General features: G+C 36.3%; 1 protein-coding gene across 1 annotated transcript in view; it reads right to left on the bottom strand.

Moving 5' to 3' along the window:
- Positions 1-23225, bottom strand: part of LOC120428121 (zinc finger protein 287) — a 75566-nt gene that overhangs the window by 30924 nt on the left and 21417 nt on the right. The gene's annotated exons all lie outside the window — the stretch shown is intronic.

The following is a 23225-nucleotide window of genomic DNA, read 5'->3' as shown; positions in this document are numbered from 1 at the left end:
AGACGAAGTGAGGGGGGAAGAGATTTTGACATTTTTATGCCCGCATCTGGCCCGCCGCCTATTTCGTCGGTCACTGAGCCGCCGGTCGTTTCCAGTGACCGAGTCCAGCTAGGTACTGATCGTACAATATCAACACGGCAATAAAAATCAAAACCGGGAAAAGTTGCAGCATTTTCTGCCAATTTCGTAAGTTTTACACAAAATGCACAGTTTTACATAAAACATTAATAAACAAATAACTTTCAGGAAGCAGGAAATCAAGAATTGGAACTTCAAAGTGGGATCTACGCTGAGGGAATATCATTCATTCTTTGGACATTGGCTGGAAAGGTGTTTTAAAAATTAACAATTTCTAAGCTGATTCATCCGACTTTGGAAGCGGTCATGGCGTGGTCGTGGTGCTCCTGCTGCAGGTTCAAGATAAAGTGTTCTGAACAGCTTGGATAACTGTGCAATACTTGAATACAATTCATGAATAAATGTGTTTGAGCCTGATCAAATTGTTTGATGTTCTTATCTCTCAAAAAAACATAATTACTCATGGCTTCGAGTGACACAAATTTAGACAAAGACTTTGCTATCATGATTACGAGAGTTACTTATGATAAGTAGCAGTAATTGAAACAGTCCAATCACAACGTTTGAACATTCTCCAAACAGGCGTGACGACACGGGCGCAGGAACCATCAGTAAACCACTTCTGGAATCTGGCATCACATCCCCAACAAAGCAAGTTCAATCAAATAAATCGGCTTCTCCGCTCGGTCAGCTGAGTCGGTAACATGGTAAACAAACTAAAAATAGAATTGAGAGAAGAGTGTGAGAGAGCAATATTTTTGCCTCTCTCAACTTTGTTGACATTTTGCAGGGGTGGAACAACAACAGTAGGGGCCAGCTGGAAATCAGAAATATAAAGTCCAAAATGAGCTGCAAATCAGCTGCAAAAGCGCTTTTCATGCAGATGTCAAAACTCTTTAGCATTAGCTCGCAGCTGTAAAAGCGCTTTTAGTGCTGAACAGTGATTTGTTTTAGTGCTGTTTGGTTACTTGGGCGCATCTGTCAAACCGTGTGTTTGACAATCGCTGATCGCTGAAGGTGAGTGAGAAGGAAGATGGGAATGTGCGGTCAAATTTGAACTCTTGGTGGCACGTCAGTCCGTCAGTGGATCTGTGTTCAAGGTTTCTACACAGATTCTGTGTATTCCCGGTTTTGGACGCGATCTGTGTCAAATTTTACACAGATCTGCGATCTGGATTTTGCGTGTGGACAATTCTCCCTAAACGTGCAAAAACTCCCAGCCCTGTCGCTATCTGACAGCTCTCATTTGACACGCAATCTGTCACTCTGAATTTTTCGCTTGTAGTGGTGCCGTCGTCGTGGGGCGTTTTGTGTGTGGGGAGCAAACGTTATACGGGGAACCCCTCCCAGCGGCTCCACCACCAGAGTCCAGTCCAGTGTACAGAGAGTGGCCATCGGCGGTAGAGATTCTTCATTGCGGTGTCGACGTCGTCGCGGTGTGGAACCTACAATATTTCCTCTCGACTTTTTTCCCCCACGACTGTCTGTGTCTGTCTCTCTGTTGTCTGGGTTAATTTTTGTGTCCGCGGCCCGCGAGTGCGTGTTGTTTTCGGTGCGAAATTCCGGTGAATTCCGTCCGTCACACGGCGGCGACGATTGGGAGTGAAAAGGGGGATTACGGCGAAAAAAAGGGCGCAGTGTGCTAATGTTGTGAAGAAGAAGGTTGTGTTCCGGAGAACGGTTCCCGCCCTACCCACCCTCCACCACCATCATCATCATTCCAGAAGCATTTATAGTTCCATAGGGAGGTCAGGGCACTTCCGGCCACCAGCAGCGTTGCAAGCGTAAAGTGTTGATCCTTCCGGTGTTGTGCTGGTTGAGCAATTATTGTGTGCAAAGTTCCACTGGAAATCGTGAAACGCTAGCAGATTTTGGTCCGGAATCTGTGCCACGGAGGCGCCTGTGAGCTTCACGATTGCTGCGGAACCGAGCCGGGAAGCCGCGGCCGCGATTTCTTCCGTCGTGCAGTCCAATTCCGGTAAGCGCTGGGTGCTTTTCTTTTTTGGGGGGGATTTGACCGGGGGTTGTCCACACAATCGAATCGAGTTGAGCAGCAGCGGCAGCAAAAAGAGGCAGAGTGCACAAATCCATTATGTATGATTGAGAAATTGTGTGTGGAAAGCGCGGAGCAGTGTGTGAAAGTTGCGATGATTTGTGCCGCGGGGGGAAAGGGACTCTTCGATTTTCTGCCCCGGTGGTCGCGACACGATCGTGGACATTGTCATTCGGCGCATTTTTTTATTGTTATCAGACTTTGTGTGACATTTTATTGACCCCTCCTGCATCTCCGTTTTGTTAGCGGAGGGGATGTTGCAACTAGAAGTGGCCACAAACAGTGGAAAAGGGTTGCCATTTACCTCTACTGCATACGGATCGGCTTTAAAAGCATCCACAATACAATGTTTCACACAGCACCGGTTCATGTTGACCGTCCGCGTGCCTCTCCTGGTCTAATCGGTTTTATTGATTTCCACTCGTGGCGTGGCGTGTTTGAGGATGGGTCAACCCGGCTTCTAGCCGGCACATGGCAGGTCACCATCGGTCATCGAACGACAAATTAATTGCATAGTAGTTAGCAAGAAATGGTTTTCACAATCAGGTGCTTTTTATTAGATTGATCAGTGATATGAGACATGTTGAAACATTTTATCGGTTAAGTGCAAGTTTTGTTGCAATACTGTGTTGTAAATTTCAAATATTTACAAAGGCCATTTAATGTATAACCTATGCCGCTGTTGTACTTCTAATTTAAGACTAATTCCACATCAATTTGATAGACAAACATTACTGCGAGGCCATATTTCCGTTAAGGACGTATTAGACTATGACAAACAAACAAACAAACTTTTTGACAGTTTATTGTCAGTTTGCCTGCTTTGTTTCTTTGCCTGCATTTGTTTGCATAAACGTCAGCCTGCATATATTTGGCTAACTATCTAACACAAAAAAGTGCGAGTTTCTTTGTTTGCCGTAGTCTAATACCTCCTTCATTATTAAATCTTCAATTTTTAAAAGTTAAAAAAGGACAAAAAAATGTTTTGAGATATTGAAAAATACTAAATGTATTAAATTCATACACAAACTTCTATATTCAAGCAAACAAAATATTTTTTTTGATAATTCGAGAAAGTTATTCGTTTTAAAGTAATATCCAGTTTTAGGAACATGAAAGATATTTTTTTTTTCAGATAAATTTTATTTAGATTTTATTTTTCGAATAACTGAAAAATATTCCAACAATTTTTCTTTCTGAGTTGCTGCCACACATCATCGAAAACAGCGATGCAAACATCTTCGCCAAAAGAGTTTCACTGAGCGCTCACTGAGAGAGAGATAATCGTAAAAAACCGAGCTTCTCTTCTCTCTTGCGCGAGAAACCGGCGGTGTCGCTCTAACTTGCTGTTAGTAAACACCGAGAAATCTGCTGCCAGACAAAATTCCTTCGGATTTTTATTTTATTTTGTCTGGGTATTCCGGGATTGAAAAATGCATAATTAAACATAAATTAAAATTTGTTTGTACAGTCCAGACTCGATTATCCGAAGCCTCGATTATCAGAAGTTTCGATTATCCGAAGGTTTGTATGAGACTTCGGATAATCGAATCAAGAACAAACAATTTTTTTCGTGTTTTTTTTGTATTCTTATTTTTAACATCAAATTCGAGTTCTGCGAGCCCATTTTAGTCAAATTTGAATGGTTGAATGCCTATAAAATTAATAAATGCATTTTTTCAATATTTCGTCATCGCCATCTTTGCCGCCATCTTGGATTTAAAAATTTTAAATCACTTTAGAGTAGATTAGGGGTCATACTGAAGCTCAGCAATCAAAAATAAGACAACTAATTTTTTTTTCGATTTTCGATTATCCGAAGTGATATTTTGCCAAGGCCTTCGGATAATCGAGTCTGGACTGTACTTAATTCCACTTAAGGCTCTGGAAGGCATCATTCCAGATCGGCCATTTGGCGGCCAAGTTTGTTTTAGAAAAACATTCAAATCTTGAGTCCGAATGTTTCAATCAAAAAATGTTTTTCTTTGTGTTGTTTGTAGAAGCATTTTACATATAGTGATTATTTTTTCATTTCAATTTACTATTTCTGGACCCTGAATTCAGAACCATTTTTGACAGTCATTGCCCCAAAAGTGAAGGACACCTTCTACGATCTTAAGCCGAGAAATCGAGAATTCGCCAAAAAATCGGCGAAAAATCGGGATTTGCGATATTTTTTTTTTTTTTTTCAAAAAGTCGGGAATAGTTGGGAATCCCATGCACAAATACATCGTACATTATTAAATTGATTTCACTTAATTCGTCTTTGGCACATAGCTTAAAATTTAAGTGTCCTATTTGCATTCGATACAGATTTGCAAAATATTTTTTGATGATTTTTTTATGTTTGACTTCTGTATTTTTTTTTTGGTATAAGTACTAACGTTACTTATCGGTGAAAACTAAAATATCAAATAAAATCAGTTTTTTTTTTCACTCTGGATGAAAAATTGAATACTTTTTTACGTTTATGAAAAAAATATGTTTGAAATTGCAAAAATAAATTCAAAAATTGTGTTCAGGTAACCAACACGTTCAAAGAATTTGTCTCTTTAAAATATCGCATTTATTGAGTGGTAAACTTGGAGATTATCAATTGGAAAATGAACACTTATTTTAAATACTTGCAACTAGACAAATCAACACTAATCGAAAAAAACCGATTTAATCCCACCTGGGGTGAGATAGAGCCTTTCTTACTAATAGAGCCTTTCTTACTAAAGAATATAACAATAGTAGAACTTCTTCTTTAAATTCATAACAACTACTTTGTTTATTCATAACGTCAGTACAAAAGAAAGTTTAATGATGAAACAAAGTATTATAAATGATATGCTTTCCAAAAGAAATAAAAAACGCAATTTTCACCAAAAGAATATTTGTATTCGTACATATTCTTAATCAAACAAGAGTTTATGACAAACGCGAGCATAGCAAGCTTCCCATGCGTCAGTGACAACGCACACCGCGGTCTTGGTTTTCTAGCTTCGGTACGAGCTCTTTTTTTTACCATCGTACCGAGCAAAGCAGGCGTAAAGAAAAACCGAGGTACAAGTGAACCGCGTGTGCCGCACGGTGCAGGAAAGATAGCCATTCAACTTCTACGAAAGTGACAGAGTCAGAGATAGCACCACTACACACTCAATCGCGAGTACCTTAGGTACACACTCATTACTGAATTCAGTTAAATTTACTGAAATCTGCACTACTGAAATTTTCAGTAAACGAAAACTTGCTGAAATTTCAGAAAACTTTGACAGCTCCATACAAATTTTAACTGATGTTCAGCGAAAAACTAACTGAAAATGTCAGTAGTGCAGTTTTCAGTAAATATTAACTGAAAACGAACATCCGAATTTGCTGTGTAGAAAGCCATTGGCGTCGCCAGCATTGAAAACTTTGAAAACGATATAAACGGTGAAAAGCTTAGAAAGCTCCTATTGGAATCCAATAAACCCTGTTAAATAAACTTACGAAATCGCGAAAAAAAAAATCTACTTTTAGGCGATTTAAGGAGCACACGGGAAACAAATTGATTGTAGCCGGATGAATGTCCCATGTCACAAAAGTTTATGCATAAACATTGGAAAGTTATGCAAAAACGGACAGGGCAAAAGAAACCGAAAATCTACGATATCTTACATGTTGTAGGAAACATCGGTAGACAAGCTACTACAAAACGAGTATAAGTCGAGCCACAAAATATATGCGCCAGCATTCTCGCGCCAGTATTCGAAGCTCAACTTGACAACTTGTCGACTTGGCGACGAAGCATCGAAAATCGATGCAGTGTGATTTTTTGACGATTTTTCCGATGAAAATTCATGCTGAATCGTAATATTTACGAAGATGAAAATGACGTCTAGCCATAAAGTAAAACCTATACCTTTCTTTAGTAAGAAAGGCAAAAAATAAAAAATAGAACGTTGCAATATCATTTTTTTCGCGAATTTAATATTTAGGTTTTTTTTTTAAATTCTTTAAAAGAATGAAACTGTAATCATTTTTGAACCGTTGTTTAATAAACGAAATATTAATATTAAACATAATATTGATAATTCGGTTATTTTTTACTCTTTGCCAACCCCTTTTTAGTGCTAACCGAGTTACAAAAATATTATGTTTGACATTTTTGTAAATAAACATTGAAATTATAAATACTGTTAAGCTTCCAGTTATTTTTAAAAGCCAGACTTTTTATGTTTTATATCTAAATCAAAATAATGAGTGCTTCCATGTTTGAAGTATTTTTTGTCACAAATATATTGTTAAGTTTCTATTTTTACTAAAATTGTCAATAGTTTGATATTTTTGAATTTATTTGAACATTTTGGTTAAATGAAACATTTTATTTTATCCTATTAATTGAATTAATTGGATTCTGGAAAAGTCGGGAAATTGAAAATGGTATTAAAATGGTTCAAATGAAGAAATATTACAGTTGAACCACCTTGAACATCGTTTGACACTTTATTTAATAATAATCCAGGTAATAATAATCATATCTTGAAAATCACTGCAAACTATCGAAATTTTGGTAAATTTCATAAAAAATCTAAATATTTTAAGAATAGTTCAATCATGTTTAAAATGACTATTTTTATCAAAATTGTAAAGCTTTCTTTCTTGCAATTTTTTCCTAAATTTTGTTAGTAAAAAAGGTAACAAAACTGAATGCTCATTCATGGTTTACAAATTGGTAAAGCAAAATTTGGTTAACAATTTTTCAGAATGCATTGGTTTGAGTTGTGTGTTTCAAACATGCTGGCCCACAAAATGACCCGAGTTAACTCTGACGAGCAAGTAGCGTTTTAAAGAAGAAGTTTGTGTATGAAATAGTAGTTTATGCAACAAGTTGCAAAAAGAGGATTTTTTCAGCAGGAGTCGTACATTTATCCAACGAGGTTCACCGAGTTGGATAAATACGACGAGCACATGGTTGGAACTCCATACATCCTGTTAGCCCAAAAAGTGTGACGATTGTTGAGTTCTGTCGCTGGTATAGTGTAAATTTGTCCAAGCTAGTCACAGCCTACTTAGCATAAACAACTCTCAAATTTGAATCTCTTATACCACTCGCAGATTGACAGACAGACCTTGTTTTCGCTTTATTTACCAATTCTGCGTAATTCAAGATGTGTTTTCAAACATGATCGATTTGTGGAAATTATGGAGCATTAGTGGCGCTTGAGTGGGGGTGGGTTGATAAAATCGTGGTTTTAAACATGAAAGGAGCAGATTTTGCAGTTGCGAATGGGGGATGGGAGGAAGACGACCTCCCATATTTTTGTTCGATGTCACAGAATTCAAGCCATTTTACCAGCACTAGCTAAATACCTGTTCCCAAACGAATAGAATGATGAGCCATGATTATTGAACATGCAATTTTTAACTGCACAGATTTTTCCGGCATTTTGGAGCATGAAAAGTAAATAAGTTGCAAATCAAACGGCCGACACGCGAGGCGCGCGAGAAGAAAAATGAAAATTCAAATCATGGCATGCTGCGATTTTGTTTACTTGAGGCATCTTCTCAGTATACCAGTTTTGATCGGATGAGGGGTCAATGCATATTTCATGTAGCCGGTATCTGTTTACGATTACCAAAATTTTGTAAAAAATTAATAATTAAAAAATTGAACGAAAAATGGGAGTAACTTTTAAAAATGTTGAATATAAGGAAACTTACTAGAAAATTAAAATTTGGTTTTAAGTAAGTAGGAAAAGAAAAACATATAGGGGAAATTCTCGTATATTTGGCAGGTTAAGCTCTCGCTCCTAACTCCATCCAATTTGCTGATTTTTACTATTTAAACAAATAATTTTGAAAAACTTTTGATAGAAACTTGCTTGCTCACTACTTATTGAGCTTTTTATCACTCGATTTCAATTCAAAACGCTTTTAATTAGCTTTAATTGAATGTCAAAGTTCTGACCTGTTAACATTAGAGTAAAAAGTAAATCTTTCCCAGTTCCTGAGGGGAACACCCTTGAGAGTATCGGGGCCGGCATTTACAAAGCGGATTCAGTGGCAGTTTCATTCTTAACATAATGTTAACATGTTAAGATTAATGTTAACATTCCATAGGTCGCCTCCCTAAGGTGTCGTGATAAGGTCCAGTTTGTGACGATACACTACCTTCCCTTTACTAAGCAATCGATTCCAGAAGGGAAAAGATCACCAGTTGTGTTGGTCCGAGCCGGGTTTTGAACCCCGATCTACCGCTTACGAGGCGGAAGCATTACCACTGGGCTACGTGGTTCGGTCAAGGCGTCCACTTTGGCCCTATAAAAGTTTCCGAGCTTTATTACAAGAGTTCAGTCAAAAATGCCCGCCCGTGTGGATCAATCGGACCGCGCACTGGCTCACAATCCAGAGGTTGCTGGTTCGAATCCCGCGGCGGGCGCTCTAAAATTCTTTGTGTAAATATGGGTATTCGGCGCCGTCGCTCCGTGCCATACTCTAGTACACTTAGGAGCCCAGGGCGGCGAAGTCCTTGTAGTTAAAAAGGAAGACACTAGTGGTTGGTACTAGCAATGGTGGCCGACAGCTATAAAGTCAACTTCGTTTTTTTTTTCGTTTCAGTCAAAAATGATGAAGTTAAATTGCACGCCGAAGTGCCGTTGAGTCAACATTATGTGCTGGATGGAAATACATGCTGTTATCCAAAACTAAAAATACATAGCTTGCTACTTTTAATAATTTTATAAAATTCAAAATATTCTTACTACACGCACTATGGACGACCCATTGGTGTGCAAAACTGCCATAAAAACTGGTAGAAAAGTTGCAGCTCTCCACCGCGAGAGGCAGCACCTGTCCTGCCCTCGTTTTTGAACCTAAAGTTCCACATATGTGCGACGAGTGCTGAAAAAATCTTGTTTTGCAACGAGTTCCATACAACATTTTTTGCACCCATTTCAGTGCTAAAAAGTAGAACTTTTCAGCATTTATTTTGAAAAGTGTTGCTATTCGATTCTGTTATTTTTGGTACAGAAAAGTAGGCTATTTCGTCGTTCAAGATTGACAGGAAAAGTAAGTAGTTTCACGACGGAATTGCAAAAAGATTTTTTTCCACCAACTTTAACGATCTATAGCGTTCGTTTCCCCCCTTAATATATATAAATATACCAAAACAACACACAGGACAAGTAAAAATTATTTTTGGAAGATGTAATTTAAGTTCTGGTTGTCAGAGCTAGAAATGTGATTAGAAAAATGTATGACTATCACAGAAAAAATAATGTAAATTTGGAAGCTTTAATTTTGGAAGGTTGAATATTACCTCTTTTATGATGTAATTTTACCTCAATTTAGACTGAAAAAGTGACATTACACCAGAAAAGTGGTAAAATTACACATTTCCAGAGGTAAAATTACACTTTTTTTCTGACATAAAAGATGTACCCCTTCCCAGATGTAATGTTACCATGATTTTTTTTTCTGTGTACTTTTAAGCGTAGGGGAAGAATCATGATTCACATCGGACGGGATTGAGTGATTTGAAAGATTTTCATTATTTGTTGACTCGATATCAAAAGGAAACAGCCATGGTATAATATACCATTAGAGGTGTTTTATCTTAATTTAATCAATCTATTGCAAAAAAAAATCTAGTGAAAACAACACACAGCAACAAGCCATTTTGTGATTATGTCAAATATTTATTATATATAAAAAAGCCGCCATCCCACTTTCTTCACTCTCCAAACTTAATGCAAATTTCAAAGAAAGGCGCGATATATGCTGATGAATCAAAACTCTCATTGAAAAAGCAGCTGCCGCACATTTTTTTACCTCCTAATATTTTTTTGACACTCGTGTTGACGTCAAAGAAAGTCCGCAGTGAATGCTCTTTGAAAAAAAAAAATCATAGGGAAAAAATAGCGGCTCGTCAACGCTGAAAAGCCATTGTTCAATCCATTCATTCATTCATTCATATTATAGACACATATTATAGATTCCTGCTATCGCGATAAAATACCAAAATCAACATTCATTGGATGGGTCCCTCTTGTGGCAACATTGCCGTTGTGTTTTCTTGTCGTATGAGGCAATGAATAAATAAACAATTGTTTAATGTGATAAGCTTAAACTTTACATGGTTCATTGATTTTACAAAAAATCAGTTTAGGTTTTAATCCTATTTGGAAAAATATTGACTCAACAATTAAGATACCACGATGCCGGCTAATAAAGATGAAATCAAGAAACGGACCGGCTTGAACATAATTAAACAGTTAAACAATCTTCAATGTTAATAGCGGTGAAATAGACACAGTCCTTCGTCCAAATCCTAATCTCTAAGTTTTGGGCTAATAAAAAAAGGACCATAAATCGCAAATTGCTTTTCAGAGTTTTTCCACCAAAGTCATTAAAAGAGCATGTTTGCGCCCAGATTTGACCCAATTTGTGGAATCGTCGTCGTCGCCGCCAGTCACAAACTCCAGAGAATTCCGAAGATTTGTCGGCACCACTTTTGAGAGCTCTCCATTTTTAGAAAATACGCACCACGCCGAACATCCTTGGCATAGCAAGGCGCATATTTTCGGAGTCTCGAGGGGACCACCCACTTCTCCTCCCTGCCCCCCTCCCCCCTTCGCGTAATCATCACTATGCGATGCGAATGTTGTTTACGTGAGCATAAAAACACAGAGTGCTGAATGCAAACCAAACGCCGAGCTCTAAATGAGAGGGAAAGGAGAAAAAAATAAGCAGAAGGCGTCCACGACGACGCGTCTAGCCAGGCAGTCGTCGTCGTCGTCGTCGTCGGGGCGATGCTATGACGAATAAAATGCAGTTTGGTTTCCTCTTTTGCATACCAACATTGCGGATTCATAACTGTGTTTTTTTTCGGTGACATATTTTTAGTTTTGTTTTGAACGAATATGGGAAGCATGACAATGTCAGATAAATTAATTTTTAATATAATTTTTAGACAGTTATTGCTTCCAAAATCAATAAAATATTATTTTCTATAAATTACAGAAATTGAACAAATCCGTAGCAACAGTTCAATAGGGTGAATCTGCGTTTGTAAACAAGCAGTCTATCCCCCTCTTACTTGACGTGAACTGTCACGTTATATTGATATACTTGTTAAAGGTAGATCTTGGTAAGTTGGGGCATATCAAAAACCAAGTTTTTTGCGCACTTGATTTATATTTCAGATGAACATTATTTTCGGATTTTTTTTGTGTGACCCATTTTTAACCTTCTTCACTTAAAAAAAATAATTACACTCGATTATGGTTGGAACCGATTCTGTCCTTTTTGGACTTATTCGATCTGTCTTGGGGTCCCATAAGTCGCTATTGCAAATTATAAAGTTTAGTTAAGTACTTCAGATTGTAAAACGGGTGGTTTTTGTTAAAACCTTTCCAACGAGTCCAAAACATTGAAGATCTGACAACCATGTCAAAAGTTATAAGCACTTAAGTGCTATTTATACCCTTTTTGGAGGATATTTAGTTGAAAACGTTACACAAACAAGTTACACTAACACCATTAGAAAAGAAAAAAAATATTTTAAAGATTTTTAGTATACAACTAATGTTTTACTTAGTGTTATTTTTTGTTGTTTTTCGTTTTGGCCTTCCAAGCTTACATCTTGCATAATTTAACCCTCTACTGCCACAAAAAGTTTTTTCGAAGATTTTTATTTTTCCCGTGTTCAGGAGGTCATTTTGAGAAACTTTTGTTCTACGGAAAACTTCACTTCTCTTGTTTTATGTTTTTGTTGTTTCATTTTTATTATTTTAATCTGCATTTATCTTGCTAAGTTTATGTTTGTTTTTGGTAGTATTTGGTCTACTCTACCACCTCCTATCATTACATTTTTCCTATCTAATTTTTTATGTTTTTACAGTAACTTTTTCAATTTTTTGCATGTTTTTCACGTTTTCTGCTATAAAATGGCACCATTATCATTTAAATTGTAAATAAATGCGTAGAGGCGTAATATGGGGCACTAGAAAAAATACTGCATACTTCTTTTTACTTAAAATATAAGAAATGCTAGTAAAAAACACTGCTAAAGTTGACCTCTAAAAAAATTACATTTTTAAAAACATTGGCAAAGTCACATAAAACAAGTAAAACTTCCAACTCATAAATTTTCTAAAATTTTAAGAGTTCTTCTTTCCAATGCTTTTTAAAGATCAAGAATTGGTTGGAAAATGGATATTTGGCGATTTTTTAAATCGAAGCCCGTCTAAAGGCGGGGTTGGGTTGTAGAGGTTTATTTAAAATTTCAATCAAAAACAACTACTCGTCCAAAACTCGTCCCGATGGCTGTCGTTGGAGCAAATTAACGCATAAAACAAAAAGATTTCTAATCTTGATAGGCGTGTTTTCGGTGATTAGGGCAAACTTTTAAAACTTTGTAATTTTCCAAATTATCCCCACCATAGAAAAACAAACCTAAACGCAATCCGATTGCAGAAAGATAACGCCACTTGAAAGAAAACGCAGAAAAGAACACCTGAGATCTGATCACGCCACAAAACGGCACTAATTTTACACCCAGAAGTGATTTGTAAGTGAAACCGTGCTCCAGGCCACAACAGGGAGAAGGAGAAAAGCAAACCAAAAATAAGTAGCAGCAAAAGGCCTCCCCGAAATCAGATTGGACGGTCGGATGGTTCGTTCGAATCCCGCTAACTTTCGTTCCAGCGCAAAATATCATGGTATTTTTTTTCTCTTCGTTGGTTTCTGGTGGTCGATTGCCGGCGGCTTAAATTTGATTTTCGAAAAGAAAAAAAATAACAGAAGGGAACACCATCAGGAAGAGAACATTTCCAACTGCTACCGAGCGCTCTCAAATGATTGAAATAACCGCGGAATCGATGTGTTTGTACGGATTTGCGGAATACTCATCATGTCAGAGGGGAAGTCAGTTTAGCTTGGGAGTAAACCCCAGATAAACATACATGTGGTGAGTACCAGCAGGGCAAGCTTCCACAAAGTTGGACCAGATGGAATGCTTCAAGGGAAAAAAACGACTTGAGTAAAGAAGGAAATCTTTTCATATTAAAAAAACGTTACATAATCCACCCTTAGGTGGTTGGTGCCTTCCTCACATTTAGAGAGTAATGCTATCCAAAATAGATACAAAAGGACGGACCTTTCAGTGTTCTATCAACTTGATTCATACCATCAGATTGGGTAGTAAGATCATCATAATTCAGGGCTCTTATGTGCCTATAACTTTTGATAGGATTGTCAGATCTGCAATCTATTGAACTCGTTGGAAAGGTCTTTCGATTACCTATCCAACGACCAGTCGCATGATAGATCCGGACAACGTTCTCATCAAAATATCTGAGATTCTGCCTCTAAAATGTGTATGAATAACACATAAGTGCTTATAACTTTTGATAGGGTTGCCAGATCTGCAATCTATTGAACTCGTTGGAAAGGTCTTTCGATTACCTATCCAACGACAAGTCGCATGGTAGATCCGGACAACGTTTTCATCAAAATATATGAGATCCGGCCTCTAAAAGGTTCATAAATAACACTTAAATGCTTATAACTTTTGATAGGGTTGTCAGATCTTCAATGTCTTGAACGCGTTGGAAAGGTCTTTCGATTACCTATCCAACGATAGGTCGCATGAGAGATCCGGACAACGTTTTTATCAAAATATCTGAGATCCGGCGTCCAAAAAGTGCATAAATAACACTTAAGTGCTTATAACTTTTGATAGGGTTGTCAGATCTTAGATGTTTTTGACGCGTTGGAAAGGTCTCTTTATTACCTTTCTAAAAATGTATAGCATGGCGGGTTTTCTTACAAAAACCACCCTTTTTACAATCTTCCGGACTTTTGTCAAAATCGTTTTTTTCATAACTTTTGAAGTACTTAACTAAACTTTATAATTTTCAATAGCGACTTATGGGACCCCAAGACGGATCGAATGAGATCAATAGTCCAAATCGGTTCAGCCAGCGCCGAGATAATCGAGTGCATATTTTTTGGTGCACAGACCCACATCCCTACACACACACACACACACACAGACATTTGCTCAGAATTTGATTCTGAGTCGATATGTATACGTGAAGGTGGGTCTAGGAGGTCAAATTTAGAAGTTCGTTTTTCAAGTGATTTTATAGCCTTTCCTCAGTAAAGTGAGGAAGGCAAAAATAGATTCTCTTTTTTTAATGAGCCACTTTAGATAGGTTTTAAATCAAAATTGAAATAAAATTAAGTATTTTTTTTAACAATTTGGTCTCTTGTGGAGCAGACCAGATTCACAGCAAATAAAAAAGTAGTAATTCAACTGCCCATGATGTAAAATAAATTTTGCATTTTTTACGAAACTTCGAGCCAAACATTGCATTAGGGCACAAAACCAAAACGTAAACATTTGGGATTATTCCACTATTCCATTCATTAGTACACTCCCTACATGCCCTCCAAGAATCAGATAATAAGCAAACAATTTCCTATTGAAAAAATCAAAAACACAAAAGGGCACATAACAATGTTCACTCCAAACCAGAAAAAAAGTTCAATTGTGCCCTTTTCTTTTTCGTTATTTTTCGTGGTTAAGGAACTTTCTAAGTTATAAAGTGAACTTTTCATACATTCTTAACACTGATTCACTTCAAAACAAAGTTTGGTTTACGTTTCACCAAGGATTTCTGCAGAAAAAAACTTCGTCGAAATACAATATTTAATATGGCCCGCGGCTGCTGTTCAGTACACTTATGGAGAATTTTTAGGTTTCACATACCTTATCTACACCATTCGGTCACAAAACTTCACCGATTATCAAAATTTCGCCTGAATTCCTCATTGTTTCTAACTAAACAAAAAGGCCCATAAACATCATTAAAAACAACAATCAGGTGACAGCGCTTTAGTGCCCTTTCAGTTATCTTCGAAATTGCATTTAGAAAGGGCCCATTATGAACAACAGTAGGAAAGTTAAAAGGGCCCAATAACTAGATTTTTTAAAATTATGAGTTTTATTGCGAAAATCAACATAAATTAAGAAGCATTTAAGCAGAGTTGAGGATAATGATGTGTTTTATCGTATCATCAGTAAAAATACCATCAGTCAAGCTTTCTTTTTAAATAGGAATTGAAACAAGTTGTCCACTTTTTGCCAGCGATTTTCTCGAATAGCGGTTTTTGGTTTTGTGCCCTAATGAAATGTTTGGCTCGACTTTATGTAATATCACAAGCAGCCGATCAAGACGGCAAACCTTTTTGACCGAAGTGCAAAGCTCATATTGGCGTAAATCCTTTCCACTCTTTTACGTCCTGATAGCAGTTCGGGATAAGGCGCAGTCCTTGCTAAGAATGCTGGATTTGTCAATATTTACCAGAAGGTGAAGTTTGTATGAGAAAGATCGAAAACATAAATGAATACCAAAATTTTCTTAAGGTTTTGTCTGGAGGGTGCGCTACTTTCATCCAAATATTCTGAAAAGTGTTTTTTTTTTAAAATTTAATGCTTTACAACTTTACAACCCTCTACTGAGCAATTCTCTACCAAATCGGTCTTTTTTTGAATTTTAATTTTTGTATTTTTTAATCAGACTGAAACTTTTTTGGTGCCTTCGGTATGCCCAAAGAAGCAATTTTGCATAATTAGTTTGTCCATATAATTTTAAATACAAATTTGGCAGCTGTCCATACAAAAATTATGCATTAAAAAATTATGCAATTAAAAATCTGTAGGATTTTTTTGATCGATTTGGTGTCTTGGGCAAAGTTGTAGGTGTGGATAAGGACAACACTGGAAAAAAATGTTAAACGGTAAAAAAATTTGGTGATTTTCAATTTAACTTTTTGTCACTAAAACTTGATTTGCAAAAATTTTTTGCACAACCTGAAAATTTCTGAAAAGTTGGCATTTAATTTTAGGGGACATATCAAAAAAAAAAAAAAAAATAAAAATAGTGTTTTTTTGCAAATCAAGTTTTAGTGACAAAAAGTTAAATTAAAAATCACCAAATTTGTTTTACCGCGTATCATTTTTTTCAGTGTAGTCCTTATCCATACCTACAACTTTGCCGAAGACAGTAAATCGATTTAAAAATTCCTTCATAAGAAACGAATTTTTGAATTTTCGTACATCATTTTTGTATGGACAGCTGTCAAATTTGTATGGAAAATTATATAGACAAATTAATGATGCAAAATGGCTTCTTTGGGCATACCGAAAAAGTTTCAGTCGGATTAAAAAATACAAAAAAAAATCGAATGGCCAAAATCGGAGAAAATTGCTTTATTGCCAACTTTTTTTTTTAATTTTTTAAGTCATTTTGAGCAACTGTTGTTTTACGAAAAACTTTACTTCTCTTGTCTTTTATTTTTCTTGTTTCACTTTTAGTATTTTAATTTCCAAAAAATCCTTTTTAAGATATAAGAAGAATCAATTTTTGTTCGCAGTTTTGTCAACGTGCACTATATTTGAGTGGTAGCCGTTAAATTTATGTAGATTTTGGTTATTTTCCTCTTTCAAAAGTAAAAAAAAGTGGACAAGATGCGAAAAACTCAATTTTTAAAAAGATCCAAACATTCTTTACAATTATCTTATTTGGACGATGTTGATCGGTCGTATCAATTGCAGAGGAGTTATGGCCTAGAAAAACTTAAATTTATGAGAAATTTGGTTTCCTTGAGTGTCAACCAGCTAGCCCACTTGGCAATATTTTTAAAAATTAATGCATTGTGGTATTTTCTCATTTTTTGAAAAAGAAAAAAAGGAATGATTTTAAAAATCACAGCTGACATTTCCAAAAGGTTTGCCTCCTTCAACAAAATGAAGAAGACTCACACGTGAATCCGCGTGGTTGCGCCTTAAGACTGGGAAAGTGATTACGATGTGCGCGCTCTTTCTCCAACTCTCCACCAGAGCAAGTCAGCAAAAGTCCACACACGTGAATGCGTGTGTTTGTTAGTGCGTGACGAAGAAGAGCATGTTTCGGGGAAAAAAGAAGCAAACGAATAACATCAACAAAAAAGGAAAACACAAAGCAAGAAAAAGATGAATGAATGAGGAAAATGAAAACGAAAAAAAAAAAACAAAAAAAAAGAAGAAGAAAGAAGAAACACTTGAATGCGCAAGGAGAAAGAGTGAAAGAAGTAGTGCAATAATAAGTGGAAAACGCGCTCTTTTGAGGAAATTGGTTCACGCTGCTGACTCAACACAAAACAACAACAACAACAAAACAGCGAAAAAAGAAAAGATGTGCGCATTCACGTAGTGTGTGTGTGCATCACCGATCAGGTGGCAAATTGATTTTTCCCCTATCGCGGTGTGTGCTCGTGGCCGATGATGAAGCCATTGTGTCTGCGCGGCCACGGCAAGGCAATTATTTATTATACCACAAATGAATGCTATTTTCACCACCCCCGTGCGTCCGTCACCCACACTGGGGAAATTTGTTGTGAAGTGGGGGGAAAATCTCGGAAAATGCTGTGTGCAATTGGCACTTTTAATCCTCACTCGCACACACGCCACCAATCGCCACACGTCACGTCCGTCACCTCTGGGGGTTGATGGATTGAGGAAGTGACGTCAGTGGAGCGGAAATGGGACGCGTCACACAATTGATGCGTGGGAAAAGGGAAGAAGCTCTATTTTGAAGTGGCGTTTTTTCTCTAAGCTTAATAGAACGGGGATGTAGTATTTCTTTCAATCCATTTGCTTATGATTCTCCACAGAAAGGGTAGAAACATCAAAAATCGGACTCTAAAAAATCTGTTGAGTAAAACAGGATTTCATGCCAAAGTTTGATTTTATCCTGATTTATTTTACTGTAATCCTTTAAGTAAAAAAAATCTTAATATTGTGCTTTAAGTATAAAACACGATATTAGTTTTGATAAAATGTGGTAAAGAAATGTAAGATTTATTTAATTATAATAAATAACAGAAAAATTCAATGGACTTATATCCAACGTAAAATTCATAAAATGTATGCAATTTTCTTAAATCATCGATTCCATGTCAACCCAGCAGGATTCAGATCAAAAGTGCTTATTAGACACGTATTTTTTGTTTGGTGATTAGGGTGGTCCTATTAAAAATAGCGTGCTAAGTTGTTCTTTACTATTTCCCTTTTTTTCGCGATTTTTAAATTTTCATTTTCCATGCAATCCCTACAGTGTTGGTATTTTCACCCTCTCGCGAGAAATATTACTTTCTCTTTCAAGTTCTCGCCGCGAGTTCCGAGCTGCCGAGAGCAACTCGCCGATTGCCCGTGCTATCATCCGCTCGCGAACGGGCAAGCTCCCGAGGCAGAATTGCCCGCGAGTAAGAAGTAGAACGTATTGGCGAAGGAAAGGAAAGTACTTCAAGTTCTCTCCCTCGCTCGCAAGCGAGCAAAGCTTTCCTACTTCTCGCTCGAATTCCAACACTGATTCCCTATTTCAAAAGAAGCAATTCTAGAGTTTTCTTTATAAAAATCCTATAAGCTATTGCGTTTCATATGTTTATAGGACCTTTTTTTAAAAAAAAATCTTTAGAATTTTGCATCATATTATTAGTTTTTCCGTACAAGTCTTCGTACAATTTTGGGGGCTGGTCATGCAAAATGGGTATGTGACTGTATGAAATTCTGTATCTTGAGAATGGATTTTTTGATCGATTTGATGTCTCCGCCAAAAATAGGTACAACGTTTTTTTCTTTCGATTATCACTAAAATTAAAATTCCCAATGAAAAAAAAAAAAAAAAAATGAATCGACGTAACACCTTATAATGTGGCCCTCTTAAACCTTGCGGTTTCGTCAACGGATCCACAGGCGTGTATCGTTCTTTTTGCGACAAGACTCCGGGGTCTCCTAAGTGTGAAGGTATGGGCACGAGGAGAGGGCACCGAATACCTAAATTTACACTTAGAATTTTTTGCGTCCGCCTCGGGATTCGAACCGGCGACCTCTGGATTGTGAGTCCAGTGCGCGGTCCGATTGATCCACACAGGCAGACTACAATATATAAAAAATTTGAAAAAAAGTGTATCTTAACTTAACTTAACTTAACGAAAACAAAAAAATATTGAAACATATTTTTAAAAGTAAAATTGAAAAGTGCTTTACAATTTGTTTGATGAATTGTACCATTTTCAAGTTACAGCTACTTTTAGATTTACATTATCGATTCCGTTTTCGTTTCTTTGCATTTGAAAAATACTTCTTGAAAGAAAAGTACCATGAGTAAAAATATTTTTGAAATTCTTGGAAAATGTCCTACAATTCTCTCTCTGGAACTTTGAAAATCGGGTAATTAGTTTCTGAGATACAGCCTAACAAAGAATTTGAATCGATGAAAATGAATTTCTCTAAGTGTCATCTAATTTGCCTGTAATTTTTAACTTATGATATCTCGAAAAAATATCAGAATCAGAGCTTGATTTTAAAATTTTTAAATTAATTTTATTGAAAGTATCAGAAATTTCGCAAGAGTTTAAATTTTTAACATTGGAAATGGAACCAATACTTTCCTAGATATCGTCAGTTGAAAATTACACGTTAATTAGGTGACACGTTGAGAAATTTATTTACATCGATTCGAATTCTTTGTGAGGCTGTTCCAGAGAGAACATTATAAAAAAAATATTTCATTCGGAGGTGCTTTTTTCTTAAAAAAAGGTTTTAAAATACAAAAAAAAAACGAAAATCTATAACTTGAGAACGGTACAAAATAAATATAAAATTTAAAAAGATGTTTATTTTGAAATTCAGATTTTAGGCCGTTGCATATATTTTTCAAATTTTATGTCGGGACACAAACTTCACAAAATATGCAACGGCCTTAGTGAATAAAAGTTAAATAAAAAATGGGATTTATTTCCGTAAACCTATTTTTTATACGAAAACGAAGAGTCCTAATCATAACCTACAATTTGCCGAAGACGCCAAATCGATCTGAAAATACACTATACATTATACATTATACATTTACATACACATTTTGTATGACCAGCCTTTAAAGTTGTATGAGACTTTTTTGGAAAAACCATGAGAGCGTTCTTTTATTAGGGGAAAGTGGGGCAAGTGTAACAAGCTAAGGAAATGATCGTTGTAACCCATTAAAAACGTTAAAAATCTGTCGGATTTTATAATAATCATATTATTCCAGGTCTTGACTAAGACTTCGATAGAACAAGTTTTCAAAAAATCCTGTTTTTTAATGCAAAAAAATGATTTTAATTTTTTTTTATTTTCCGTATGTTCTACTCAACTAGTGGGGCAAGACGAACAACCCATTTGGGCAAGAGGAACAATGCATGAAAAAACATGTTAATTTGCTGACAATTGAACTGTTATCACTTAGATACATTAGATTAGGATGTATTTGAAACGTTTCTTTCATTTTTAGATTAAAGAATATAATTTTACTAAAAATTTGATCGTTTTTACGAAAAAGATTTTTACTTAGATGAAAAAAATGAAATTTTCATAATATCACTATATTTTGTATGGACATTTTTTTAAACAATTGTTTATCAGTTATTAAGTACGTTTATTTATTTATTTCCCAATAAAATATGTTGTTGCAGCAATTCGTTTTTATTTCCATACTAAAAATCCATATGGTACACTTGCCCCACCTGAACAAATTTTTTTAAAAGCTCTCAACAAATATAACCAAAAGTTAAATCATACTTTATAATAGGTGCAAGTCATTGGTAGGGACACTACTGATCTAGGAAAAAATGCATTTTGATAAAATGAGCCTTAAAACGCACCCAAAGTCTTATTTTGTACTTTCCAAATATTATAAGAAAATAAAGGTTTGTAAAAAAACTTCATTAAATATTATGCTCCGTTGCGTTTACGTCGTTTTGGCGGTTATGTGGTAGTAGAATCAGCTAATTGCATTGCTAGCAACATTTCCTCATACTGGAAATAATCAAAATTGTAAAAATTACGGCCGTACGAGCGATTGTTCCTCTTGCCCCATATGGTCGTCTTGCCCCACCTTCCCCTACGTAAAGCAAAATTTGGGATTTTTGACCATCCTATTTTGGATGGGACCATCCTAATTGTCAAACAAAAAAATACGAGTCTAATTGTTTTGGCCAAGGAACTCATATGCCACATGCTGGATTATTCTATACTATTTCGGTCAAATTAGGGTTGTTTTTTTGCTTTTTAAAGTGATTTTTTGTAAATATTTAGTTTTTTTTTTAGTTAGAAATAACATGTTATGTAAATTCCCTAATAACCTATTGATGAATAATGATATTCCAAAATAAGGAACTATGTTTCTTTTTCGAATTTTGAATCAAGATTTAGTGCCCATAAATCACATTGCGCCAAGTTTATTCATTCACATTAAAAAATAACTCTGCATTGAAATGTGTACCTACGCTAGGCTCCGAAGCTCAAAAGTGTGTTACGGGTCCGATTAGCATACACCGCACTTTGTTTTTACGTTTCGTTTTGCACTGTATATTTTTTTTTTTGTTTTTATTCCTTTCGTGCTCTCAACTCCTTTCACTCCGCGTGCCTTCGAAAATGTTAGTTGTATAATTGTGGCTCATTACCGTTTCATACACACATACCCAGCAGCTCTCTTGCTATACGTGTACTAAACATACGCCAATGTTTTTGTCTTATTCTTCTTGGACTGTGGCTTATATTTTTTCTGGGACAGCTATTTAAAAGTGTGGCAGGTTAGTCCTCAAGTTGGCACCCCATAACGGATCGATTTCAAGTTCAGCTGTTTAGTTCAATAGGTTTATTTTGACAGTTGTTAAGGGGCAATTTAATTTTGTTTAAGTTGATTAAAAATGAACAACAAATGACAAATTCCCCTCTAGTTGCACGCGAGAGATCGCTGAGCTATTTATGCACCGTGAATAAGCCAACCTGCGAAGGTCGCGCTTCAGAAATATCAGGTGTCAAAAATTCTCACCATTTAAGGTGCACAGGTACAGCGAGCGGTGTAGTCTTACATATGAAAAGAATAAACTCAAACAAGAAGAAGCGAAAGAACAAGCACACATACACTTCTAAAGTAATAAGCCGCCCTAGGTTGCAAATATTCCGTGGCGCCTGACAGCACTGCGGAGCGTCACGTGGCCAGAGTTGCCAGTTTGTTGTCTTGTCAAATAACTTTAACCTTTTAATCTTTGGTTTTTTTTTAATTTCTGTTGCAATCTTTTTTTGGCTTAAAAATGAACTGTTTCTTGTTTTAGAGTTTCAAACTGATATTTTATCTTTTCAAAATTAAATTCAGTGACAAAATTCGCCATACAGCAACCCTGTCGTGTTTATTGCATTATAATGGAATCTATAAATTTGGCGCAGAACGGTTGGCAGGGGGCAATAATCGTTTGATTGGCCATTTTTAGCGCCGCGGCTGGCGCGGGGAGAACTTTTGGCGCCGCCGTCGCCGACGACCTTCTTCAGGGAATAGACGAGCCGGAAGGTTGGCCGTACTAATTAGGCAATCCACTGTCAAGAGCAACTATGAGGTAACGTCGGCGGCTTATTTGAATATGTTTTCCTCTGTGCGGTGTGGCATAATACACCTGAGTCGGACGGTCGGTGACGGTCTATTTGGGCGCGTTGTTCAGGCGGTGATAATCTTAAAAGTTATTTAAATATGACAATGGCATTGGCCGGGGAAAGTTCATAAAGTAAAGATAGCGACTGGCTAACACAGACGCCGGTGGTGTCCGGTGGTAATCAGAGGAATTTGCTTCTTTATTAGGTTTTTACGTTCCTACACCCACAGGAAAAATATATATCAGAATCTGTCATAACAGATTTGCTACAAAAAATGTTACAGCAAATTAAAAAAAATACAATTAAAAAATTACAATTAATCATCTGCATTTCTTCTGCACGCAGAAAAAAGAGTTCCCAAAATCGTGAACAAGCGTTCATGAAAATGGGAACCACGAACGCATGTTCACGGTTGTTGGGAACTCTTTTTTCTCCGTGTGTAATTAACAAAAGCGAAAATGTGTTCTAAATTTACAATGCATTTTTTCAACTGCTTCCAAAATGCCAGTGTGGCATGTTTCAAAAAAAAAAAATATAAAGGTTTATGTACACGGGAGTCAATCAGTCAGTCAATCGCGAAAAAAACAAAATGGCTCTGTATATGACCAAAAA

This window comes from Culex pipiens, chromosome 2, assembly GCF_016801865.2.
Source record: "Culex pipiens pallens isolate TS chromosome 2, TS_CPP_V2, whole genome shotgun sequence".
In the NCBI taxonomy this organism is placed as follows: Eukaryota; Metazoa; Arthropoda; class Insecta; order Diptera; family Culicidae; genus Culex; species Culex pipiens.
Note: the sequence above shows the minus strand (reverse complement) of the source record. Positions and strands in the feature narration are given on the sequence as shown.